Raw genomic sequence first — 22,613 nt, forward strand, 5'->3', positions numbered from 1 at the left:
CCTGGTGGCTGGGGGGTGGGGGTGGTGGTAGACATGGGTGGGGACCTGGTGGAGGCAGCCCCTGGTGGCTGGGGGGTGGGGGTGGTGGGAGACATGAGTGGGGGCCTGGTGGAGGCTGCCCCTGCACTGCTGAGGGGTGGGGGTGGTGGTAGACATGAGTGGGGGCCTGGTGGAGGCTGCCCCTGGTGGCTGGGGGTGGGGGTGGTGGGAGACATGAGTGGGGGCCTGGTGGAGGCTGCCCCTGGTGGCTGGGGGGTGGGGTGGTGGTAGACATGGGTGGGGGCCTGGTGGAGGCAGCCCCTACACTACTGGGGGGTGGGGTGGTGGGAGACATGAGTTGGACATGGGTGGGGGCCTGGTGGAGGCTGCCCCTGCACTGCTGGGGGGTGGGGTAATAGGGGATATGAGTGGGGGCCTGGTGGAGGCTGCCCCTGGTGGCTGGGGGGTGGGGGTGGTGGTAGACATGGGTGGGGGCCTGGTGGAGGCTGCCCCTGGTGGCTGGGGGGTGGGGTGGTGGTAGACATGGGTGGGGGCCTGGTGGAGGCTGCCCCTGCACTGCTGGGGAGTGGGGGTGGTGGGATACATGAGTTGGACATGAGTGGGGGCCTGGTGGAGGCTGCCCCTGCACTGCTGGGGGGTGGGGGTAATAGGGGACATGAGTGGGGGCCTGGTGGAGGCTGCCCCTGGTGGCTGGGGGGTGGGGGTGGTGGTAGACATGGCTGGGGGCCTGGTGGAGGCTGCCCCTCCACTGCTGGAGGGTGGGGGTGGTGGTAGACATGAGTGGGGGCCTGGTGGAGGCTGCTCCTGCACTGCTGGGGGGTGGGGGTGGTGGAAGACATGAGTGGGGGCCTGGTGGAGGCTGCTCCTGGTGGCTGGGGGGTGGGGGTGGTGATAGACATGAGTGGGGGCCTGGTGGAGGCTGCCCCTGCACTGCTGGGGAGTGGGGATGGTGGGAGACATGAGTGGGGGCCTGGTGGAGGCTGTCCCTGGTGGCTGAGGGGTGGGGGTGGTGGTAGACATGAGTGGGGGCCTGGTGGAGGCTGCCCCTGCACTGCTGGGGGGTGGGGGTGGTGGGAGACATGAGTGGGGGCCTGGTGGAGGCTGCCCCTGGTGGCTGGGGGGTGGGGGTGGTGGTAGACATGAGTGGGGGCCTGGTGGAGGCTGCCCCTGCACTGCTGGGGAGTGGGGGTGGTGGGAAACATGAGTGGGGGCCTGGTGGAGGCTGCCCCTGGTGGCAGGGGGGTGGCGGTGGTGGTAGACATGAGTGGGGGCTTGGTGGAGGCTGCCCCTGCACTGCTGGGGGGTGGGGGTGGTGGGAAACATGTGTGGGGGCTGGTGGAGGATGCCCCTGGTGGCTGGAGGGTGGGGGTGGTGGTAGACATGGGTGGGGGCCTGGTGGAGGCTGCCCCTGCACTGCTGGGGGGTGGGGGCGGTGGGAGACATGAGTGGGGGCCTGTTTGAGGCTGCCCCTGGTGGCTGGGGGGTGGGGGTGGTGGGAGACATGAGTGGGGGCCTGGTGGAGGCTGCCCCTGGTGGCTGGGGGGTGGGGGTGGTGGTAGACATGGGTGGTGGCCTGGTGGAGGCTGCCCCTGGTGGCTGGGGGGTGGGGGTGGTGGTAGACATGAGTGGGGGCCTGGTGGAGGCTGCCCCTGCACTGCTGGTGGGTGGGGGTAATATGAGACATGAGTGGGGGCCTGGTGGAGGCTGCCCCTGGTGGCTGGGGGATGGGGGTGGTGGGAGACATGAGTGGGGGCCTGGTGGAGGCTGCCGCTGCACTGCTGGGGGGTGGTGGTAGACATGAGTGGGGGCCTGGTGGAGGCTGCCCCTGCACTGCTGGGGGGTGGGGGTAATAGGGGCATGAGTGGGGGCCTGGTGGAGGCTGCCCCTCCACTGCTGGAGGGTGGGGGTGGTGGTAGACATGAGTGGGGGCCTGGTGGAGGCTGCTCCTGCACTGCTGGGGGGTGGGGTGGTGGGAGACATGAGTGGGGGCCTGGTGGAGGCTGCTCCTGGTGGCTGGGGGGTGGGGGTGGTGATAGACATGAGTGGGGGCCTGGTGGAGGCTGCCCCTGCACTGCTGGGGAGTGGGGGTGGTGGGAGACATGAGTGGGGGCCTGGTGGAGGCTGTCCCTGGTGGCTGAGGGGTGGGGGTGGTGGTAGACATGAGTGGGGGCCTGGTGGAGGCTGCCCCTGCACTGCTGGGTGGTGGGGGTGGTGGGAGACATGAGTGGGGGCCTGGTGGAGGCTGCCCCTGGTGGCTGGGGGGTGGGGGTGGTGGTAGACATGAGTGGGGGCCTGGTGGAGGTTGCCCCTGCACTGCTAGGGGGTGGGGGTGGTGGGAAACATGAGTGGGGGCCTGGTGGAGGCTGCCCCTGGTGGCAGGCTGGTGGGGGTGGTGGTAGACATGAGTGGGGGCTTGGTGGAGGCTGCCCCTGCACTGCTGGGGGGTGGGGGTGGTGGGAAACATGTGTGGGGGCTGGTGGAGGCTGCCCCTGGTGGCTGGAGGGTGGGGGTGGTGGTAGACATGGGTGGGGGCCTGGTGGAGGCTGCCCCTGCACTGCTGGGGGGTGGGGGCGGTGGGAGACATGAGTGGGGGCCTGGTTGAGGCTGCCCCTGGTGGCTGGGGGGTGGGGGTGGTGGGAGACATGAGTGGGGGCCTGGTGGAGGCTGCCCCTGGAGGCTGGGGGGTGGGGGTGGTGGTAGACATGGGTGGTGGCCTGGTGGAGGCTGTCCCTGGTGGCTGGGGGGTGGGGGTGGTGGTAGACATGAGTGGGGCCTGGTGGAGGCTGCCCCTGGTGGCTGGGGGATGGGGGTGGTGGGAGACATGAGTGGGGGCCTGGTGGAGGCTGCCCCTGCACTGCTGGGGGGTGGGGGTGCATGGGGACATGAGTGGGGGCCTGGTGGAGGCTGCCCCTGCACTGCTGGGGGGTGGGGGTAATAGGGGACATGAGTGGGGGCCTGGTGGAGGCTGCCCCTGCACTGCTGGGGGGTGGGGGTAATAGGGGACATGAGTGGGGGCCTGGTGGAGGCTGCCCCTGCACTGCTGGGGGGGTGGGGGTGGTGGGAGACATGAGTGGGGGCCTGGTGGAGGCTGCCCTTGCACTGCTGGGGGGTGGGGTGGTGGGAGACATGAGTGGGGGCCTGGTGGAGGCTGCCCCTGGTGGCTGGGGTGTGGGGGTGGTGGGAGACATGAGTGGGGGCCTGGTGGAGGCTGCCCCTGGTGGCTGGGGGGTGGGGGTGGTGGTAGACATGGGTGGGGGCCTCGTGGAGGCTGCCCCTGGTGGCTGGGGGGTGGGGGTGGTGGGAGACATGAGTGGGGGCCTGGTGGAGGCTGCCCCTGGTGGCTGGGGGGTGGGGGTGGTGGGAGACATGAGTGGGGGCCTGGTGGAGGCCGCCCCTGGTGGCTGGGGGTTGGGGGTGGTGGTAGACATGGGTGGGGGCCTTGTGGAGGCTGCCCCTGGTGGCTGGGGGGTGGGGGTGGTGGGAGACGTGAGTGGGGGCCTGGTGGAAGCTGCCCCTGCACTGCTGAGGGGTGGGGGTAATAGGATACATGAGTGGGGGCCTGGTGGAGGCTGCCCCTGGTGGCTGGGGGGTGGGGGTGGTGGGAGACATGAGTGGGGCCTGGTGGAGGCTGCCCCTGCACTGCTGGGGGGTGGGGGTGCATGGGGACATGAGTGGGGGCCTGGTGGAGGCTGCCCCTGCACTGCTGGGGTGTGGGGGTGCATGGGGACATGAGTGAGGGCCTGGTGGAGGCTGCCCCTGCACTGCTGGGGGGTGGGGGTGGTGGGAGACATGAGTGGGGGCCTGGTGGAGGCTGCCCCTGCACTGCTGGGGGTGGGGGTGCATGGGGACATGAGTGGGGCCTGGTGGAGGCTGCCCCTACACTGCTGGGGGGTGGGGGTAATAGGGGACATGAGTGGGGGCCTGGTGGAGGCTGCCCCTGCACTGCTGGGTGGTGGGGGTGCGTGTGGACATGGGTGGGGGCCTGGTGGAGGCTGCCCATGCACTGCTGGGGGGTGGGGGTGCATGGGGACATGAGTGGGGGCCTGGTGGAGGCTGCCCCTGCACTGCTGGGGGGTGGGGGTAATAGGGGACATGAGTGGGGGCCTGGTGGAGGCTGCCCCTGCACTGCTGGGGGGTGGGGGTGGTGGGAGACATGAGTGGGGGCCTGGTGGAGGCTGCCCCTGGTGGCTGGGGGGTGGGGGTGGTGGGAGACATGAGTGGGGGCCTGGTGGAGGGTGCCCCTGGTGGCTGGGGGGTGGAGGTGGTGGTAGACATGGGTGGGAGCCTCGTGGAGGCTGCCCCTGGTGGCTGGGGGGTGGGGGTGGTGGGAGACATGAGTGGGGGCCTGGTGGAGGCTGCCCCTGGTGGCTGGGGGGTGGGGGTGGTGCGAGACATGAGTGGGGGCCTGGTGGAGGCTGCCCCTGGTGGCTGGGGGTGGGGGTGGTGGTAGACATGGATGGGGGCCTGGTGGAGGCTGCCCCTGGTGGCTGGGGGGTGGGGGTGGTGGGAGACATGAGTGGGGGCCTGGTGGAGGCTGCCCCTGCACTGCTGGGGGGGTGGGGGTAATAGGATACATGAGTGGGGGCCTGGTGGAGGCTGCCCCTGGTGGCTGGGGGGTGGGGGTGGTGGGAGACATGAGTGGGGCCTGGTGGAGGCTGCCCCTGCACTGCTGGGGGGTGGGGGTGCATGGGGACATGAGTGGGGGCCTGGTGGAGGCTGCCTCTGCACTGCTGGGTTGTGGGGGTGCATGGGGACATGAGTGGGGGCCTGGTGGAGGCTGCCCCTGCACTGCTGGGGGGTGGGGGTGGTGGGAGACATGAGTGGGGGCCTGGTGGAGGCTGCCCCTGCACTGCTGGGGGTGGGGGTGCATGGGGACATGAGTGGGGACTGGTGGAGGCTGCCCCTGCACTGCTGGGGGGTGGGGGTAATAGGGGACATGAGTGGGGGGTCTGGTGGAGGCTGCCCCTGCACTGCTGGGGGGTGGGGGTAATAGGGGACATGAGTGGGGGCCTGGTGGAGGCTGCCCCTGCACTGCTGTGGGGTGGGGGTAATAGGGGACATGAGTGGGGGCCTGGTGGAGGCTGGCCCTGCACTGCTGGGGGGTGGGGGTGGCAGGAGACATGAGTGGGGGCCTGCTGGAGGCTGCCCCTGCACTGCTGGGTGTTGGGGGTAATAGGGGACATGAGTGGGGGCCTGGTGGACGCTGCCCCTGCACTCCTGGGGGGTGGGGGTAATAGGGGACATGAGTGGGGGCCTGGTGGAGGCTGCCCCTGGTGGCTGGGGGGTGGGGGTGCTGGGAGACAGGAGTGGGAGCCTGGTGGAGGGTGCCCCTGACTGCTGGGGGGTAGGGGGTGGTGGGAGACATGAGTGGGGGCCTGGTGGAGGCTGCCCCTGCACTGCTGGGGGGTGGGGGTGGTGGGAGACATGAGTGGGGGCCTGGTGGAGGCTGCCCCTGGTGGCTGGGGGGTGGGGGTGTTGGTAGACATGAGTGGGGGCCTGGTGGAGGCTGCCCCTGCACTGCTGCGGGGTGGGGGTAATAGGGGATATGAGTGGGGGCCTGGTGGAGGCTGCCCCTGGTGGCTGGGGGGTGGGGGTGGTGGTAGACATGGGTGGGGGTCTGGTGGAGGCTGCCCCTGCACTGCTGGGGGATGGGGGTGGTGGGAGACATGAGCGGGGGCCTGGTGGAGGCTGCCCCTGCACTGCTGGGGGGTGGGGGTAATAGGGGACATGAGTGGGGGCCTGGTGGAGGCTGCCCCTGCACTGCTGGGGGGTGGGGGTGGTGGGAGACATGAGTGGGGGCCTGGTGGAGGCTGCCCCTGTACTGCTGTGGGGTGGGGGTGGTGGGAGACATGAGTGGGGGCCTGGTGGAGGCTGCCCCTGGTGGCTGGGGGGTGGGGGTGGTGGGAGACATGTGTTGGTGATCAGTAGTGCAAGGTGACATGTGGGTTGGCTGGCGGGCATGGCCATGGTGGATGGGTTCCCTGTGGGACATGAGCAGGGGTGCAGGGTAGTACCCTGTGGTGTGGGCTGCCTGCAGGGGACGTGGAGGGTGTAGAGGGAACACCTGGGGGGACCCACATCGCCAAATCACGTGTAGCATTCGCCGGCACCACCGAAATACACGTACCCTGCAGAAATCGCGTGTGAATCTTCCGCGCACATCGGAATACACGTACCCAGGCCAATCGCGTGTGGAACTTCCCGCGCACCCCAAAGTACACGTACCCAGGCCAATCGCGTGTGGAACTTCCCGCGCACCCCCACCTACCCAGGCCAATCGCGTGTGGAACTTCCCGCGCACCCCGTAGTACATGTACCCAGGCTAATCGTGTGTGGAACTTCCCGCGCACCCCGAAGTACTCGTACCCAGGCTAATCGCGTGTGGAACTTCCCATGCACCCAGGAACACACGCACACGCTATTTTTCACATAGCGGGTGTCCGTGTTTGTCGGTGCCCCTTTGCACCTCATTTGTCCTAGAGGGCCACTGTATGGGCCATTCATCTTGGCTGTATATGGGTGCTTTTTGTTAGCACACATTTTGGCGCACATTTTTTTCAGTCGCAGGGGCGCTACCGCCTGCTTTCTTGTGGTGTACTTGTTTGGCCCTGTGCACGTCTTTGACCGTGCGCTGGTTTGCCCTATTCGATTCCATGAATACGGGTTGTAGGCGAGCGTGTGGGCGTTCCGCGCACTTGCCTCCTGTACTTCCCCCGTGACGCCCATATTTTCACGCGTTGTTCCCCATTCCGAGTGTTACGCCCCGTGTTCCGCCTACTTTTGTGCTGTCCGCCGCGCTATGTGCGATTTCGCAGTGGCCGTGGCGCACGCTGTTGGATGCCCTGTGCGCCGGCGTGCGCGGCGCACATTTTTAGCGCACATCCAATGTTTTTCTCGCGCACGGACTTCCATGAATCGCTGTGCGCTGGTTTTCCTGCGATTTTCACACTTGCACTGCGATTTTCGCACTTTTCCTGCGTTTCGCACGTTTTGGCACCTCTGCGCGGGAATTTTCAGCGCACATTAATTCCATGAATCGACCTTTAAATATAGTATAACCGCATAGTATAGTATAAGGCGCGAGTGACATCTCAGTTTTGCGTAGTTATTAGTAATCATAGGTAGAAGGGAAGGCCTGAGCGGTAAATGTGGCATTGCATGCACTAGGCCCAAATTCGCGAGACCACAGAAATCCCCAGCCATGCCCGAGCTCCCAGAAGGACAGTTCACACCCCAAACCGCCACAAGTATATTCATTGTTCCAAAAGTGTTGCAAAGATGTATCTTTCACCCATGAGGAAGGTGCCCTACAAGGCCACAATTGCAGACTGGTGCTTGGTGTGCATGTTATCTTACACTGGCCAAAGCATTACCCAGCTCACTCCTGGGTGACCATGAGTTATAGCCCATATAAGTGACTAAACCCTAAAACCCTTGAATTCCATGGCAACAGGTGCCCTTTGACCACCAACCCCAAACTAACAAGTCCTAAAATGTTTAAAGAGGACGGAGAGGGTATATCAGCAAAGTGATAATCATGTGATTTGTACTGCAAGGTTTTCACTGTATGTATTACTTCATCTATGACAATGTTTTCCTTCATAAAATTCTGCTTGTACCTCTTTTTGACAGAACGTTCTTAGCAGTAGAGTTCTTTGCTGTTGCTTTCATCTGCTTGTGAAATTAAAACTTGTTATCAGCACAAGATCTACTTGGGCCTTTCTTCCCTAGCGGGTTGTATTCTCTCTGCTGTCAGCGTTCAGGGACTCGCCTTCAGAGGATCTTAAAATTATGTTCAATTTCCAGAGGTGGAGAGGTTCCTGTGGAAAGTAACCATATAAAAATGTTCCCAAGTTTGGTCAGAAATGTCTTCCTCTGCTAAATTGCACCAATAATTTTTGAAGCTCTGTCTGTTGAGCACCTCTGTCGTTACTAACGCTTTGTATAGTGTTCATACTAACCCCTTTCTCGAGTCTTTATCCTTTATGATCAAGTGCCTTTTGAAAAGGTGTGAGATCCCGAACAGGTGCTTAACCCATTTGGAGTCAAGAATAGAGCCCTTCAGTCTCAAATATTCAAACACATTTATTCAATTATGCCCAGCATCTCGCAGATAAAATCATGATCCTTAAATTTAGCTTCATGAAAGAGTTGTCCCACTCTCTCTTGCCCCATATCTGACCATGATTGGGCTTTACGAAATCATGCCTCTACAAATTAAAGGGCACACCCCAAATTGAACTTAACAAGGAAGGCCGTGTCGTGAGAGCCTCACAGCATTGAAGTTTCTACCATAAAGACCACAGCACCCCTAGGGTTGGGTGGGCCCCAAGTAGGCTGGGGAACTCCTTCATCGGGGACCACAGATAATTGCTAACCTTTTTGCGATGTGCCACCCAATCTTCCCGAAATTTCCAATACGTACCCAAGTCATTCCTCATGTGCTCCAACATTGATGTAAGCTGGGATGCTTTGTTGTATTTGTGGAAGTATGAGAACCAAAACCTCCCTGGCCTTTAGGGAGAGTTACATTTGTTCTCTTGAGACATGTTTATTTTCCTCTCCAAGATAAATGTATAGATCGCATAATCTAGATCTCTAAAGAGGCTTTCACGGAGGGGGATCGCTATGGCAGTAAATAAGTACACGAGGCATGGCAGAACATTCATTTTGACCGCAGTCATCCTACCGAACCATGTAAGGATTGATTATCTCTATCTTCTAAGGTCTTTCTGAATGGTCTGAAGTAGAGGGATAAAATTAAAGGAACGTAAGTCCGACAACATTCTTGTGATTTTTTCTCCAAGGTAGTCTATATTTCCTCTATCTATCGTCATACCCAGGACCTCCATCTCGCTATCGAGGTTAGGACTTGCCTGGCCAATTGGTAATATCCTAGACTTGGACATAATTATTTTCAATCTGGAAAAGTCACCACATTGTCTTATTATGGCCATTAAAGCAGTTATCGATACTTTTCCATCTCCCAAATAGGCAAGAAAATTATCAGTAAACAATGATAATTTGAATTTGAGCCCACCACAGTAAATCCCTCTGATGGAGGGGTACAGCAAACACTAATGGTGCTATGGCCATAGCATAGAGCAGGGGGGGTTAGGGGACAACCCTGTCTAGCTCCTTGTGGTAGTCTGAATGGGTCCGAGAGTACAGCATTTACCTGCACTCTGGCAGTTGGCGATCTATATAGAGCTGCTACCCATCTACGAAAATTAGGCTCATCTGGGGCCTAATCCGGTCTTCCCCAAGACTTTCCCCAGGTACATTCTACCCTATCAAATGCTTTATTCGAACTTAATGAGAACAAGCAAGCATACTGGTCCTGGTTCTGCGCTATGTGGATCAAATATACATATACATTTTTTATTTTTTTTAACACTCAAATATACATTTTTTCTGATATTATCACATCCCTGTCTACTCCTTATGAAGTCTACCTGATCTCCATGTATCAGCGTAGGGAGGACTTTGTCTAGCCTATTTCCCAAGGTATGGCCAAGATTTTCACATCTGTATTTAGGAGGGAGATAGGTCTAAACGAGTCACATGAAGAAATGTTTTTGCCTTCCTTGTGGATCACTACTATAACCACTCACATCATGTTGTCAGGCAGCTGCCCTCCTCATAGAACGCCATTAAAGCCTCACCAAATATGGTGCCAGAGTAGATCTAAACATCTTATCAAATCAAATTGAGAACCCATCATGTCCAGGGGTCGTGCCTGCCTTCATGGCTTTAAGACATGCTCCTTGAAACACTTGTGTATAGGCACGTTATAAATGCCATATCATATCATATTATATCATATCATATCAATAGTGGCCACGACTTTGTCTTATGTTATAAGGTCATGCAGATTCTCTTGGGAGACCAGGGAGTGCTATGGGATATAAAAAGTCATCTATTAGTCTGTTTTCCCTTCTATATTTTGAGTCGTATAGTGTCTCATAATACTCATAATACTTAATGAATTCTCTTGCCATGCTGCGATATTCATAGACCACCTGGGAATCTATAGTATACATTTGTGTACAATTTTAGACTTCCTCATTTCCCTCAAATTCCACACCAGGATCTTGTCTGCCTTCGCCCCTTCTCATCATATTTCTGCTTCAGGAATTATAATGTCATGTCTGTCTCATGGGTTCCAATGGCTTTTAGTTGCAATGTGTAGTTCCTGGGTTGCTTTGAGGTTGTTGGGTTTATAGAGGTTTTGTCCAGGCCGCCTGGTTGAAGATTTTCAATAATTGTCCTCAACCTAGTTTCCTCTCGCTGACGGTCTTTTTTCTTCTGGGAACCCATCCTAATTAATTCTCTCCATATGGTCACTTTGAAGCCCTCCCACAATATAGAGGGGCTTACTTTGCTGCTATCATCAAACAGAAAGTACTCTTTTACATTAGTTAGAAGGCTTTGTGCTACTACTCTATCCTTTAGGATAAAATCATTCCACGTCCACCTTACTCTTATGAACTCCTCCGTCCATTCAACTATTTGTGCAATCACTAGGTCAATGTCTGACCACAGGATAGACAAAAGTGTCACTTCTTTAACCTTAACCTTCACCCTAAAATCCACCAGGATCAAGTCTATTGTAGAGTATGTATCATTAACGGTTGAGTAGTAGGTATATGGGGGATCTCCTTCTCCTCGTATTGTCAGCACATCCTCGATGCCTAATTCAAGGTTAATTTCTCGAAATCGCTTTGATTCTGTCTTATTTACCACCTGGGACCCATGCGGTTTCATCTTTTTCCTGTCTCTGTCAGGGTTTAGGACCATGGGAGAATCTCTGCACACTATGAGTTCCCTCACTATGAGCAGATTAACCTTGTTTGATATATTCTCCTAGAAGATAATCTGTGCTTTATTAGGACAGTACACCACCCCAATCGTAATCATAAGTCTTTGGAGAGTTCCCTTCCAGAATAGGAATCTACCATTGGGTCCGTAAGCATTTTCTCAACAACCAATCAACATCTATCTCCCATCACAATGGCTACCCCTCCCTTCTTTGTGGATCCCTCAGATTAGAATTTCCTGCCCCTTCTCCCAGTGCGAGGCAGAGCACATCCATCTTTGAGCACTTACATTCTCTGTAAGCATTGACATCTTTGCAGGGGAATAAAGACCTCTCGCATTGAGAGGTCCTATGTTAAATTTTCCAATCTTGTCAACCATTGGCCATTCTTTCCTGCCCTTCATTAAACTCATAAAATTATTTGACAGGTATCACCCTCATCCCACCCTCACAGCACACGTAACCATCTGACTCCAAGTCCGAACTCCCCAATGACCAAGTGACATTCCAACAACTTGAATCAAAACCTTGTGTAAGCCCTTCACAGCCCCCAGACTGACACCCCCCTCCCGCTTGTCATTGAGCCAAAGAGTTTCATGTTATAGCCTCTTGGACTGGACCACCTGGTGAAACCTTGCCACCCCTTCTTCTAATTCTTAAGACAATTCCCAGAGCCCCCATCCAACTCTTATAACCAATTGGCCCATTTGTTCTCAATTAAAAATTAATCACCCCAGTTGTTGAGCTCCCACCTACCCTCTCAACAACCTCTGGTTGTTTAACATTCGACAAGCCCTCCACTGTAACCTCGGCGGACCACACAGTTGAATGCACCCTTACGGGGGTTGTTTTAATATATTGTATGTGAATCCCTCAATGGTTAGCCTCCTCCTTCTCTCCTTTTGCCAATTAAGATCACTTTCCCATCTCCCCTCTGTGTCTCTTCCCCTCCTCCACCCAATTCCAGATCTTCATCCCTGGATTCTCCCTCACACCCCGCAATGAAGCAGTTCTAAATCTATCCCGTTATCATCAGAGTTCTGTTCGCTCGTGAGAGAGCATTGAATTATGGCCTATTCTGTAGACCTTCCCATCCACGCCATGCAACCTCACTCCTTCACTCCTTTTCCGGTTATAGAGAGCTCAGCTTCTTACATTTCCGAATTCCTGGAACCCTTCTTCTTTGTTTGGGTCCAAAGTCTCTAGCCATGGATTTCCTCTGCCCATCAGCCTTTTGTGATGGTTGCGATCCTTCCTCAATAAGTTCACTCGAGACATGGAATGTCATCTTCTGATAATAGGTTGTACTTTATAATTCTGTATTCAAATGTTATCAAAAACGGGAACCCCCATCAGTTTTTAACTATATTTTTACTCTCAACCATTGGGTTCACAGGACATATTGACATCAACCTGATAGGGTGAACGCTGACAGGTCTTAAAACACTGTTATCTTGACAGACTGTATTCTACAGGGCCTTCCCTCCGGCCCTTTTCCAGCACTTTGTATTTCTCAGTGTAATAGTGAAATTGCCACAGGATCGATATGGGTCCCCCTTCTTTGCTTCCTGATTGGTGAGCTCTGTCAATGGTCAATTCCCTCTATACTCCTTTCACTGCACGGTTTTTATTGCGTCTTGAACAGCCTTTCTTATATCTGTTTAGGATTCCCCTTCTTTCTCTAATTTGTGGGAGCGGGGGTTGCGGGGGTATCCCCCGCACATTTAAAAATAATGTGGGGGCTGTGGGGGTGTCCCCCACATGGTCCATGGCTCAATATTGCTGCAAAAATATGGCTATATCACATGGAACTGTTTCCAGGACGTCAGCTTATGATTGGTTTGCCTGAACTCTGTCTTCCAAAGTTTCCACTTTTTTGTCCAGGCCATCAAATCTACGACTTATCTGCCATTTGTCTAAATGCCAACAAGACTGAGATCCTCCTCATTGGTACACCTTCACCAACCTTTCCCCTTACTCTCTGGCCGGCCTCCCTTGGCACTCCTCCTACCCCCACCTGCGAGGCCAAGAACATCGGGGTCATGTTTGACTCCGCACTTTCCTTCTCCGCACACATTTCTGACGTCTCTAAAAAGTCAAACTTCTTACTTCACCTCCTCAGAGGTACTCTGCCTTTCCTCTCCTTCCCCCAGAAGCTCACTGTCTCTCAAGCTTTGGTTCTCTCTAGGTTGGACTACTGTAACAGCCTCTTTCGAAATCTACCTGCCTCCACTCTCCGCCCTCTACAACAAATCCAGAACAGGACTGTGAGACTTGTCCATGGCCTCAAACCCTGGGATCGTATCTCTCCAGTTCTGAAATCCCTTCATTGGCTCCCAGTGGTGCAAGGATTACATTTAAACCCTCTGCATTGTCCAGAAGGCTTTCTGGGGCCTGGGTCCAAAAGACCTTCAACTATCCCTATGCAAATACCTCCCCTCTCGAGCCCTTTGCTCCTCTACCTCTAACTCCCTCACGGTTAGTCGTTTTTCAATGAAACGAGCTGGGGGCAGATCCCTGTCTTTGGCTGGGGCCTCCCTTTGGAATAGCCTAGCGGCCACCTTGAAACTTGAGGAGAACCATCTCCGGTTCCGGAACTACCTCAAGACCTTCCTCTTTGCTTCCACCTTTGCCTCTCTTCTCCCCTGCTGACCTGTTTTTCTCTCTTGGCACTGTGCACCTGGACACCCTCTGCCCAGGTACCTGCTCACCCTGCCTCCCTCCTGCATTGTCCCTGGGCCTCCCATTGCACTCGGTTCTGTATCTGTACCCATTCAGTCCCCCACTCTTCCTCTGCACTTATCAGATATACCCTATCTGACTAATCTTGCACTTGCCACTTGCTGGCTGCACTACCACTTTTTCATTGCCTGCATTTATTCATTTATTTAACTTCTTCTTTTCTCTCCTCTGTTCTGCACTTTCCACTTCTCCCCCTTCCATGCACTTTCCCCCTTTTCCCTTCTCCATGCACTTGCACGTTCTTAATGTCACGGGGCCATCTTTGTTTTTATTTTTTGTTCTCCTTTGTTCACCTCCCTTTGCTTGGTCGCGCGCTGAAACACTTGTGTACAAGCATGATATAAATAAAATATCATATCATATCATATCATATCTCAGACCTTATTGATCTGATCTCCTCCAGGAGGGCTGCCATGTCATTTTTCGTAGCTGATTGTTCCCCCATGATGGGTTCTATGAGTTCCCTTTCCTCTACAATTGTAGAGCTGAGGGCCGTGCTTTGCTTACATTTTTGGAGGGCTGCTTTCCAACTCGTAGGGAGTTCCAATCGCAGTCGAAAATGGCCCTTGAGAACTTTCTGATCCTCCCAATGTGTCCCCTCTGAGAAGTTCAGTTTGTGCGGCTCTATGCCCTGGAATCAGGGAGCATCTCCCGTTGTGAAAGCCATATCAGTTTCTGGGTGCCTAAGGGTGGAAGGTATACTTAAATGACGTTTTACTCTGTTAGGTAGAGTACCATGGTTGTGAGGGCGACTTGACTCTCCTTGAGGGGTGCAGCTCACTCCGCTACTCTAGGGTGCCAGGGAAGTGTCTTCCTTTTTAAACCCTCAAAGCTGTGATGATCTGCAGGACCTCTTAGACAACAGGTCTTGTATCCATCATTATAGACAGGGAGCAACGTGCTACATCTCAGGAGCATATACAGTGAGTAGACTTGCCCCTTCCTGTCCCCCCTGGCTGGCACCAGATTATGACCTGGGACTGGGCAGCGTTAGTCACAATGTGGTACCATACATCAAGGTCGCACTCCACCCTATATATAATGGAAATGCAGGAACTGGGGATCACATAACTCCCCACTTATTTGACCCCATGAGTCCCGCATCCAGAAACCCCCATGCGGATACAATGGGGGAGAGTCAGCTGAGGAACCACAATCGTGGTTGGTGTAATCTGCCTGTGGTTCTTTTGGTGGCGTCGGGAGCAAGAATACGAAGCCCTGGGCCAGCATCTCTTGTTCTATGTGTTTCCTCTGGGGCTGGGTCATCTTTCATCCCTGCTTAGCGGGATCCATCAGGCCATGATGTTCACTGGGCCCATCCGCCCCTGCCAGCCTCTGAGACTTGCGACCCCTATATGGACACAGTGTCAAGGGTCTGCGCTGGATGCGCCAAACGTTGTGGGACCTTCACCTGTATTTGGGCTGAGTAAGAGCTGTCCTCGTCTTGTGCAGCCTTAATGTGTGAACCACTCTGCTGACCCCGGGCTGTAACATCTGCACTATGGAGCCAGAAACAGAGGCTCTCTGTATTCACTGGCGGGTGGAATTTCAGATGACTGTTGCTATGTTATCAGCCCACATATCGCTTTTAGATTAGGACCGTGGGTCCTCGGGCGGTGGTGAAGAGGCGGCCAGGATCGGATGTCTACTCTGGAGGTGGAAACAGGGGGGCTCAAGAACTGTTTATTGTCTGTGGATGAGGAGCACAGTGATTATGCTGCCTGCATTCACTTACCTTTCTTTAAGCAACTGGAACATTGACTCGTCCATACGATACTCACACCAAAGCTGTTATTTCTTTGCGGTTGTTTCTACTTGTTTTCATATGCCTAGAGCTTCAGGAACTTTGCTATTTCAACCCTACTGGGTTCAATCTTCTATTTCTTCTCCACTACCTGACGTGCCATCTTTTGAATTACATGCTGTTTTATTTTCTTCTCCTATTCCTCTTGCAAACCTATTAATTTATTGACCACCTCACACTTTTTATGAGGACTTGGATTTAGTGATCTTAATTTCCAGGATCTCTGTACCTTTCTCTGCTGTAGGTGCTGTTAATAGTCCTATTATTGATAATGACAAATCATCTCACTGCCCATTCTTATTAACTACATCCTCTTATAATCTTGTTTTTTTTTCCCTCACCTCCTACACACATTAAGGCAAACATTCTTGACCTTATCTTTGCTTCAGCGGATATCATATATACTAATTCATTACAAACTATTTGTGTTCCACCTACTGATCATGTTCGATTTTTGTTATCCTTTTTGACTTTACTAAAAACTTTTACTCCAATGGTAAAATTCTCTAATTCATTACATAACTATAATTTTCAATAACTATGTCCAGCAGTACTTGCAGACACTATTGCTGACACTTTCTCCTCTTGCCGATTATGATTTATTTACTGAATGAATTCATTTTACCATTAAAACTTTATTAGACAATCTCTGCCCACGTATGCCTTTTACCCATGAACGTGTATTACCTTGCCCTTGGTTTTCTAGCTCATAAAAAAATCTACGATTATATCTCCATCAAGCAGAATGAAAGTGACATTAACATAAAACTACTGTCCATTTATCACACCATAGCTTGCTGCAAACCCCCTATTCTTCAGCTATTAGTACAGCAGAACCTCAATATTACCATTCTATTATCTCCTGATATGCTTTCTCCCCTCATCATCTCTCTTCTACTCAACTCTCCATCCCCTGATCCGTCTCTGTCTTCTACACTCTCTGCAGTTGATTTATCATCTTATTTTGTGGATACAATTCTAAAGATGTGTTCTTCTTTTGCTCCTTTAATTACTCAGGCCCCTTCTTATGCATCCTTAGGACCTCAAGAGGTGTCCTTTTCATATTTCTCATCTCATTCTGAAATTGAGAGTATACCATTTCTAGCCCCGGATAATCACACCTCAGCTCGTTAAGATCCTCTCCCTCCAACATTAATTAGACCTACATTCTCTTAACTATCATAGTATTTACTCACATTGTTTGATATCTCACTTTAATCTGGTAAATGTCCACCATGTTTGAAGCATTGGCTAAATCGCTGTTATTGCCTTTATGGTGGCCTCCTTAAATATGATATTCTTGTGTAACAATCAATTTTACACTTTGCAGTATGGATTCTTTTTAAATTGAGCTGGTCAGATCTTAGTATCCCTAATCTACCATGCCTGCACTGGCTTCCTGTTTCCTTAAGATTTCATTTTCATTATCTATGTATCATGTTCAAGCATGTTTCTTATTTGATTAAACTATACCAGCCACCTTGACAATTCAGTTCTTCTCAATTATTGTTATCTACACGTCATCCCGCGTGTGATCCTTCTTGGTTTCCTACCTTGAAATTATTGGCTCTGTTAATGACTCCAATCAAGCATTCCCACTAAGTCAGTGCTTTGTCTGGGATTGCTCAAGGGAAGCCCTTATTTATATATTTTTATGACAAGTTATAATCTGGATGATGATCCCTTGTATAACGCCCCTCTCTTAGAATCCCCCTGACCCCACTGAGCCAAGAAGTAGGTTTGTTTTGCAAATTAAAAAGGTTTATTTGAAAAATTAAACAATAGATATATATCACACTTTATAATAAATTAATATTTGATATCACACTTAAGAATATGATGATGATCAACAAAGGGTAATCTTACACTAGCACACTTATTTCATTACTTAGGAGTTGGTATGGAAAGAACAAGGTAGCTGAGAATGCTTTATGGTTTCAAGGAGATGCAAAGATGAATAAACGACAGTACAGAAATAAACTTGATATGATTTCAGCAAAAGGTAATATGATCACTTTTTCTCTGACAATTCACTCCCCCCCTATGCAATGTAAAAAGATGGAAAGGAGAGCACACAGTTCTCAGGAATACAATCAAATGTAGTTCAGTTCCCCCCTAGCAAGCTTAGATCACAGGGATGATTTTAAAACACAGGCAAAATACTTTAAATGTGGTTTGCAAAGAAGGGAAAAATATGCTAAAAATGATTTTAATTCCCTATAAGAGATTCAGGGTGGGGGATAGCTACTTTAAATTAGTTCAGGATCACTTTAGCAATGCTCTATGAATGATTATCAGGTTGAAAACGGATTTCGGTAATGGAAGCAAAAGACAAATATTTTTACACGTGGCTGAAATGAAGCAAAATGTCAAATTGCGGCAATTTAGTCGAGTACGTTGAGTGCAATTACGGCGGTACAATAAGAAGTAGCAGGTCGGTCTGGAGCTTGCTGGAAAGCTTAGAATCCCAGCTTTAAAGCAAACGTTAAATCTCGCTTCCATCACTAACGGTTCAAGAGATACGGACAATTTTGTGAAGGTAGATTCTCAAATAAAAGTCAAGCTCAGAATGACAGATGACAGCTTTGCAGCTTTGAAATGACAGAATAAACACACGATTCCTATGATGCAGTTCTCAATAGGTTAAAATAGTTTGAATTAGATTATTTTAAACTAAGAGATTGGTTCTGCACTGTTCTGGCGAGATACTCAGACTGTAAATTTAAACGGAATGGCCTTGTCACGGATCTGGTCAATAGGTTTAGCTGCTGTTCTCTCTGCTCGGCGGGTCAATCAGGCACCGGTTCTGTTCACAGCGTTCTGGGTCTGGTCTGCGGTTCTGGATACAGCGGTCTGCTCTGGCACTCATCACTGCACAGATCTCTGGTTCTGCTGGTGTGGATCAAATGGATTCTGGATATAGCACTGCTTTCTGGGTCTGGCACAGGGTTCTAGATACACAGGACTCTTAGCAAGCAGCAAACCGCACAGCCCGGTGGTTGAATAGTTTGCAAAAGATTTTGAGGCCTGCTTAAGAGTTCAGCTGTTTGGGGTTTTTGTTCTGTAGTTAGTCTGGATCTCTGGAGTGCTGGTTTCTTGGAGTTCTCCGTCAGAGTGTGGTGCAGGAATTCAGTTGAAGGTTGGAAAATGAATGTCCCTGTCTGGCTTCCAGTGGCTCTTTTTATGTCTTTAGAAAATGTGTGTGTGTTGGCATAGCTAAGCCTGCCCCTCGCAATTTATCATTGGCCAAGTTTTCCTCTCTCACTTGATTGGGGGAAGGAAATGGAGTGTCATTGTGATGAGGTAGTTTATGGGTCAGAGGATCCACCCCTGGTCAATTTGCACATAAATCTATTCTTGATCCAAATACATATTTATCTATGTACAATTTTTCTAATATTATATGTCCAGTTAACATATTTTCTGTAGCACCAAACCATCCGATCCCTGTCTTTGTAAGATGTTGTGTCCACTTATGACAGAATTCTGCCCTTTTCATCAAGAACAAAACCTCTAAACTTTTCCAGAATTTACACAAACATGCACAAGAAATATGGGCATCAGATGATAAAGTGTCAGATTTTTAACATACAGACATTTGGAGTAATGCCTTATTTCCACTACTACCCCCAAGAACATACCACAGATTCCTAACACCTCTTAAAATGTGCACAGAAAAATCACAAGAATAATGATATTAATTATATAATTTTGACAAGTCCGTACTATGAATTATCCATCTTTTTAAAATTATGCTCTGGCCCAGAGGGGTGTGGTTTCCCAAAGCACATGGTGGAATTTCTGGTTTGTCCACTTCCTCCAACTCAAGTTGCTCACAGAGGCACTGCCCCTCCCCGTTTCTCTCAAGAGGAAGCCATTTACAACCCCCCCTAATTTAACATTTGCCTGAGCCAAGGAAGGCTCATTGTTCTGTTTCCCTCCAGTCCTAGGTGCTCCTCCCCTGATTCGATCAGGGAGGTATCATCTCCTTTTGGTGGGGGCAGCAGAATGCAACCAGGCCTGGGAAGAGTGGCTGAGCAAGTTTCAACTCCTGTCGGGGGTAGTTGACGGGCAGAATTCACTCTCTTCAAGCCAGGCTTCAGCCAAATGTCACTTTTGTTCCCAGTTTTTCTTCATTCAAAACAACTTACAATTTTTACACATGCAGCTAGAATTCTGATTCTAAGTTCAAAACTATGACATTTAACAGTTGCAAACTATGTGACACTCAACAGTAGGTCACTAATTTATTTTAAACATTTAGATTTTAGTGGCTTTCAGTCCAATTTAACTTAGGCTGCTGACATCCACAGCTCAGCCAGTTTCATTATGAACATTATTTTTAGGCTCCTTCTTTTCCCAGATTTTGTATGCACACAAGACTACATTCTGCCAAATGTCTGCTGGTGTTCAGTGAGATTTTTGAATATCTTGCAATGTTTAAAATAGGCATTTTGAGCTTGCATTCAGAGAAACAAAGGTGATTTCAAAGCGCTTTTTGAGCCAACCGGCACTGCTGTTTTTCCTTTGGCACACATTTCACCCATGGTACTCCTGGCCCATCACACTCGCACTGGTGGGTGGCAGGTCAGGGGAACATTTTGGTATGCGCTAAAACTGTGCGGTTTTCCTGGATTCTGGCGTAATGTGGGCTTTTTCTCCATCTTGGATTTCCTAAACCCACAGCACCAAATGTTGCAGCATAATAGTCTAAACGTGGGTCAGGACACCCAACAAGCCCCCCCGCCCGACTGCGCTTTGATTTCGAGTCGAGGGGGAGTCGGGTGCAAAGGATGTTTTGATCCACGCGCTGGTATGTCTGCATCATATTCTTCCGATCCCGCAGATGGCACAGTTCAGCCTCTTTTCCTCCATCCAGTTGGATCAATCGGTTCTCGTCGCCGGTCCAGATGGGAATATCGGGTGGTACCCCAGGCTCCTCGGATCTTTGCTCCCGGTCCCCGGGTCGTCCTCCTTGGTCAGTCTCCATGGTTTCATCTCTCCTAGGATGATAAAGCAAAGCGGCAATACACATTCATAGACATTTTTCCACCACTATTAATGGTGCGGCGAACATATACATTTTATACATCAGGATACATTTTGCAGTCTTATTTTAAAAACAAGATATAATCAGGAGATATTTTCCTTCAAGAATCATAATATTTTAGAGACCATATGTGGGATATTTTAGGGTTGGAACTGAATTACGCTGGAGCGGCCCCCTCTGGGATTGCAGAGGACTCCTCCAGTTGCTGCAGAGTGTGCCTGGGATGGCAACACTTTAGCTGATTGATGTGGACCCACTTGTCTTCCACCTCCACCAAACTACCTTTGGGGATGCAGATCTTGTATGCAACTGGGGAGATCTTGTCTATAATTTCAAACGGTCCCTTCCATGTAGGCAAACATTTTTGCTGTTTGGCCTGGTTCCTTTGGAAATTGTATAGATAGACCCGGTTCCCCACCTTATATTCCTTCCTGGCGGTTTTCAAATCATAGTGAGTTTTCATGCTATCAGCTGATCTTTCTAGATTCCGCTGTGCATAGGCAAAAGCATGTTGGAGGTGTTTCCTCAAATTCTCCATATACTCATGAGTTGTGGAGGCATTGATCAACGTCTGCTCTTGGGTCCTGTAGAGCAAATGCTGGGGAAGCACCATCTTGCATCCAGTCATCAACTCAAATGATGACATTTTGGTTGCAGATGAAGGGGTAGATCTGATGGCCATTAGGACCAGAGGTAATCGGATATCCCAACTTGGCCCAGAATCTGCCACAAACCTTTTTAATATGCTCACAATGGTTCGGTTATAGCGTTCTACTGCCCCAGAAGAAGCTGGTCGGTAAGCAATGTGTAGCTTCCTTTTGACCCCCAGTATATCCCACATCTTTGTCATTACCTCGCTGGTGAAATGGCTACCTCTGTCTGACTCAATCCTTTGAGGTAGACCAAAACGGGAAAAGATGTGGTTAATCATCAGGGCAGCTGCTATTTCTGCCTTGCAGTTTGGGGCCGGGAGACATTCCACCCACTTGGTAAACAAGCATGTGACCGTCAACATGTACTTGTTTCCCCTAGACGAGCGAATCACAGGGCCTACAAAGTCGATTTGCAAATCTTACCATGGCAGTGTCATCCCCCTCTTTTGGAGAGGCGCACGGTGTGTGAGGGATGATGGCTGAAATTGTGCACACACCAGACACCCCTTCAAGTATTGGTCGAGGTCCTGCCCCATGTGTGGCCAGTAAGCAACCTCTCTTAAGATCTCAAGTGTTGTATGAAACCCCCTATGACCGGCGGTGGCTGCATCATAGGCGTGATTTAACATCAGGCTTCAAAATGAGATAGAGACCACCCACTGATCATGGCCAGCTTGGGATTTCTTTACCAACAGACGGTCTTGGATTCGGAACATCTTTGGACATTTCATCAACACTCTAAGGTCCTCTTTCCCAATTTAATCGGTATCCGTCAGAGAAAGTTCTCAGGGTCCTCAATGTGTTGGTAAAACTTACCAATTATTGGATCCCCCTTTTGAGCCGTAATCAAATCAGCATCCGGCGTCTCTTTACTTCATTGCGCACTTGAAAGATAATTGTGAGCATTTGTCTGGGACCTAGTGATAGCCGTGACCTGGATTTCCCCCAACAGGGACTCAATCTCTATTAGATCCCCTTGGATGGCCCCAGTTTTGGCCAGCTGATCAGCTAAGTAATTTCCAGTTTTGTCTGGTCCCTCTACTTTGGAATGACCCTTGATCTTTTTCCAGTAGATGGTCATCCCATTCGATCTGACCAGATCATCAATATTTTGGATTAACTTCCCATGTTTCAGGGGTTTGTTATTAGCACATAACATGCCTCTGGTTTTCCAATTAACCAGATGCTCCACGAACCCGTTCCGTACATAATCTGAATCTGTGATTATGACCAGTTCGTGGAGTTGATGTTGGACAGCAGTGAGGATGGCTTGATACACAGCCATCAATTCTGCCACCTGACTACTTCGGAGACTAATTTTGTACCCAGCGGAGGTTTCTGGGGACTCCTTCACCCATGCATTCCCTACGCCGGACACCAGTTCCTTCTCCCCATTGTTTTCAACATGGTAAGGGCATCCATCCACATAGACAGTGGGAATTCCCTCACACTTGTCTTCTTCAAATACTTTGTGTGGGGAATTAAGGTATGCCTTCATGTTGTCCTTGATTTTCAGACTTTCGTCCTCGAGACAGTTTTCTCTGC

Source organism: Ambystoma mexicanum, chromosome 2q (assembly GCF_040938575.1).
Source record: "Ambystoma mexicanum isolate Mex_15411 chromosome 2q, UKY_AmexF1_1, whole genome shotgun sequence".
Lineage (NCBI taxonomy): Eukaryota > Metazoa > Chordata > Amphibia > Caudata > Ambystomatidae > Ambystoma > Ambystoma mexicanum.